This window comes from Struthio camelus, chromosome 32 (genome assembly GCF_040807025.1).
Source record: "Struthio camelus isolate bStrCam1 chromosome 32, bStrCam1.hap1, whole genome shotgun sequence".
Taxonomy (NCBI): Eukaryota; Metazoa; Chordata; class Aves; order Struthioniformes; family Struthionidae; genus Struthio; species Struthio camelus.
In genome coordinates this window covers 2612887-2618252 of record NC_090973.1, presented here as the reverse complement: position 1 = coordinate 2618252, position 5366 = coordinate 2612887, and positions in this window count along the sequence as shown.

Here is a 5366-nt window from a genome sequence, read left to right as displayed (position 1 = left end):
CAAGCTGCTCTGTGTGGCTCTTTCCCCTTCTCCTGCTGTTTGCCACTACCCAGACAAGCTACATCCTCTCTATCATCAAGCAGTCACAGGCTCCTACTCTACTGCCCTTCACTTCCACTTCAGCAAAATAAAGAAACCCAGGGTCCTCCACCTCTCCTCATGGACAGTGTTATTCCCCACTAGGTGCAGGACTTGACACTTCTCCCTGTAAATCTTCATGAGGTGCCTCTTGTCCCAATCACCCAAATTTCTCCAGTTCCTTTTGGACTGAGGCTCCTCTATGTCAAAAATAAATAAATAAATAAATGAATGAATGAAAAGTACAGCAGCAATGGTGAAATTATATGGGATGGGCTAATTGTATGAGAGGAGACCAGGATGGTAAAAGAGACAAACTTAGAAGGGGGAAAAGGGAAAAGAAAAGAGCAAAGTAAAAAAAGGAAATCAAAAGTGAAGCTAAGGATTGATCAGGGCTGCTTTGGGAATTCCTGCCAAGAAGCCCTGCATCTGAACAACTCTGACTGGAGAAGGACAAGAAAGCTGACCTACTTCCACTGTCATGGGGAACCTGCATGCTTTCCCTGACGTCAAAGAATGAAGACCCAGAGGAGGAAAAATCATAGATTCCTTCAGGGTGGAAGGGACCTCAGGAGGTCTCTAGCCCTATCCCTTTGCTCACAGCAGGATCAGCTCTGGCATCAGAGCAGGTTGCTCTGGACTTGATCCAGTCTGGTCATGGAAACCTCCAAGGATGGAGACTGCACAGCCTCTCTGGGCAACCACTTCCAGTGCTTGACCCACCTCTTAGTGGAAAAGCTTTTCCTTATCTCCTGCATGAATGACTCTTCTTTCAACTTATGCCCATTGCCTCTTGGCCTCCCACCATGCACTACGGTGAAGAGCCTGCCTCCGTCTTCCTGATGACCTCCTCATAGCTATTGGAAGGCTGATCTGAGATCCCTCCAAAGCCATCTCTTCTCCAGGCTGAACAAGCCCCCTTTCCTCACAGAGCAAGTGCTTCAGCTCCCCGTCTACCTTGAGAGCCCTCTGTCACGCTCATTCCCAGTTACCAACCTCTTTCTCTTTCTTGCAATTCTGTACTGGGTGTAATGAATACTGACTAGAGGGGGATCATCATCTCCCTCGACCTCCTGGCTGGGCTCCTGGTCATACAGCCCAGGAGGCTTTTGGCCTTCTTTGCTGCCAGGGAATGCTGATGGCTCGTATTTTGTCTCCTGTCTGCCAGGACCCTGAGGTCTTGTTCCACAGAGCTGCTCCCCAGGCACTTATGCCCCAGCCTGTAACACTGCAGGGTGTTGGTTTATCCCAGGCGCAAGACCTGGCATTTGCCCTTGGTGACTATTGGGAGGTTCCTGACAGCCCATTCCTCCTGCCTGTCTAGGTCCCTCTGAAGGGCATATGGCTGGTCCCCCCTGCCTCGAGTTTGGGGTCATCTACCAGCATGATGAGTGTTGCCTGCTCTGTGTCACTAATCAAGATGATAAAAGGGACAGGTTCCTGGGGAGATGAGTGGTGCTGCACTTCTGCCTGGCCTCCAGGAAGAGTACTACCCATTCACCACTGCCCTCTGAGCCTCATCATCTTTCTACCTACCTGGTTGCCCACCCCTCTAGACTGTAATGTTCTAACGTGCATACAAGAATATTGTGGGAGACAGCATCAAGCACCTTGCTAAAGTCTACGTAAAAGACAATTACTCTTCTCCAGCCACAAATACAGTTTCTTAATCGTAGAAGGCATTCAGGTTAGTGAGGCACCATTTACATTGAGTAAATCCATACTGACCATTCCCTATCCCCTTCTTCTGCCTCATGTGCCCAGAAATGTGACCTGAGAGGATTCACTCCAGGACGTGCTCCTCCTCACCAAAGTGAGGCTGAACTGCCTGCTGCTCCCCAGGTTGTCCTTTTAGCCTTTTTTGAAGATGGATCTAATATTGGCCTTTCTTCAGAAACTGGGAACTCACCCAGTCTCCACTCCCTTCCAAAGATGATAGTGAGTGGCTTTGCTGTGACAGCAGTGAGCCCTCTCAGCATCCTTGTGTGCAGCTGCCCAACCCCACTGACTTGTATAGTTTGAGTTCTCACAAGTAATCCCTCACCAGTCCTCCTCCACTGTTGGTTGCTTTTCTCCTCAAGAGTCCTGAGTGGAAGCACAGCGGGCTGGGAGCCCTTGTTTGGGAAAAGTGAAGCTAACAAGGTGTGGAGTCTCTCAGACCTATCTGCCTCTGCTGTTGCTAGACTCCTTGCCCCATTCAGCAGTGATCCCACCTTTCCCTTTTTATTCTTACTGGAGCAGTAGCAGCTCATGTGCATGCCCTTGGCATCCCCTCTAAGTGTCTATCCTAGGAAAGCTTTGGCTTCCCTTAACACCATGCCTATGTCACCGGACAATATTTCTAAATGCCTCCTTTGCGGCCTCTCCCGCCTTCCCCTTCCCATAGGCTGCCTTATTTCCCTGCAACTCGGGTGCCAGCTCCCTGTTTAGCCAAGCTGGTCCCCTGAGATGTCTGCTAGTTGTACTGAGTAAGAGTATGAGCCATTCTTGTGCTTGGTGGATGGTGTCCTTAAAGATCTGCTGGCTTTTGCTGAGCTGCTGGGCCCTTCAGAGCTGCCTCCCATGGGCTGCCCCACCAGCCCCCTGAAGAAGCCCAAGTGTACTCCTCTGAAGTCCAGGGTCTGTTCTGTGCTACAGTTCTTCCTCGCTCCCTTCAGGATCTGAAACTCCACTCTTTCATGGTCACTGCAGGCAAGGCTGACGCTGACTATCCCACCCCTGCTCAATTCCTCCTTGTTTCCAACTTCCACATCCAGGAAAGCATCACCCTTCTTGGTCCACCTGGCAGCTGTGCTATGAAGTTGTCCCTGGCACCCTCCAGAAACCTCCTGGACTGCTTGGACTCTGCTGTTTCACTCCTGTGACAGCTTATACATCTCCATCTGCTCCCATCTGTACCTTAGGCTGCATGTCTTTGCATATATTTGGGCTGCAGAAGCTCAGCTGTGACACAGAGCACAGACTGATCATGGTGAAAGCTGTTACCAAGAGCCAAGGACCCCATGTTTGCAATGGCCCCACTTCAGAGCAGTGGCATACTGGCATAGCTAGGAGGTGGCAATGTAATGGTGGAAGGAGGTTCCCACTGAGAGAGCAAACCCTGCAGTACCAAAGGCCAGGGAGAAACAGAGCAGGGCTGTGTGGGAATGGCAGGAGAGTGGTTTGCTGCCCGAGCTGGCTCTGCATCACCTTGTGCCCTGTGACAGAAGTGATCCAATCTCCAGCAAGGACAAGGTGCCCCTGAAGAAGTCCCTGGGCCTGGACAGCCTGTGATCCAGCCACTCTGTGGACATCATGAGCACAGTCCCTGTTCATATCATCTGGGGGTGAGCAGAGGTTCAGGGTGAGAAGAGCTTGAAGAGTTTGAGAGTGCAGAGACATGAGCGGAGACCTTGGTGTGATGTACCTCTTCCATTTTTGCAGCACACTTGGATATAGATGGGATGGACTTGGCCTAAAGGCAGTGGTGGGATTCATTGTTTGAGCATAGGTAGTGAACACAAGATGGCTGGGGCACTTGCCCAGCAACCACTCCAAAAGGACATGTTTTCCTGTAGGTCCCATGCTGTATCTGCTAGAGACATGGGGTTGTGCTGGACACGCCAGGCATCTGACATGGCCCTGCTGGCCTATTTCTATGTCACAGAATCAAGTGTCTGCACTGAATTGCACTAGCTGTTTGCAGTTTAGGGATCTGCTTGTTTGTCAACTCTGTAGTGACTGGAGCTTTAGTAGTAGTAATAAGTACCTATTGCCATTTGAGATGGACAAGGACATTTCCCACCTAGCGCCCACCTGATGCTCTAGAAGAATGCAGGTCTCATGGTTCCTTCAGAGCAAGCAGACACTGGCACATGTCTTGGACCACTGCTGTCTCTTCAAATGTCACCAGGTGTTTGTGTGTGAGCAACTGACTCCCAGCCTCCATCTCCAGCGATCAGAACGGTAGGATCTTGTGTATAGGCATCTCTGTTGTGCACACTTCAGCTTGGGCAAGGGGAATCCCACCTCCTGTGTGTTTGTGGAGTTCATGGGAGGGAGTGGAATCCCACTCCACCTCAGCATTTCTGACCTGGCATGAAATGCCCAGATTGAGTCATTGGAACCGATACCTGAATCATGGGAAAATGAACTCCCTTGTCTAGGTGTCCTACCTAGTTAAGAGAAGGGAGTAGGGGCTTCCAGAGTGGGACATTTCCTCCTCTCTGAGATAACCCTCCTCTGATGAGACCAAGTACAGTGCTGGAATCAGTGTCTCTTCACTGTTTGGAGAGGGCCCATCAGTGATTACTTTAGTCTGCCTTAGTGAGCATTTCCCAGGGGGAGGGAATACAAAGGACAAATAAAATCACACCTTCAGCTGGGCCACGGGTTCCCGAGTGGGACCAGGCACCTGGGACAGAGGGAGCTCCTGGCAACCAGGCAGCACTGCCAAAAGACAGCTCTGTGCAGGAGCAGCTGCTCTGCCAAGAGCAGCAGGGCTCCAGCTACTGCCTGCTCTTGCTGACATAAGATGAGAGAAGACAGAGAGAGGTGAAAGGCAGTGTGGAGTGGGAGGACAGAGGAGAGCTCATTGTGGGGGGAACCTTCACAGCCCTTGACACGGTAAGTCACTGGCTGTGGAGCAATGCTACTGAGTTTCCTGGAGGGGTCTTCTAAATGCAGCCCTTCCCATGGTGAATAGGCTTTTTAGGATGTCTCTCCTGTCTTCTCCAGGGCAGAGGAGGAGAAGGTGCTTCAGAGCAGGGATTCCCAGCCACACTATCTGAAGGACAGGACGTGCTGCTACCCTCTCCCAGCAATGCGGCAGTGGGGTGAAGCCAGGGTGTGCACAGAGGTCTGCCCAGGGCTGTGATTCAGAGCAGTGTCCCTGCACCCCAGGGTGCTGTGTGCCCAGGGCAGTGACTCTGCTGCCTGAGAGGGTCAGCACTCAGCCTACCCAGGAAACTCCCCACAGTGCTGCGGGGAGAAGCTCTGGGTGGGAGGATCGACCCCCTGCAGGGCAGGTTCATTCTCCCTTTGAGAGGGTATTGCATGGATTGGAGCTGCTCACATCTCCAGCTTATGCACAGGACGTTTCTGAGGAGTCTTTTCAGAGGAAAGTTTTTTTTAAAAAAAGGCTATTTGAAAGGGAAGGAGCTTTCCTTCTGGTGTCTGCACTTTCAGTTTTCTAATGTTGTCAGGAAGAAAAAAGGAAAGAGTTTTCTGGTTTGGCAAGGAACTCCCAGACTTTCACTCTCAGAGGTCACTAGGTCTGTGAGAGACATCAGCAAGCTGCTTCATGCCCA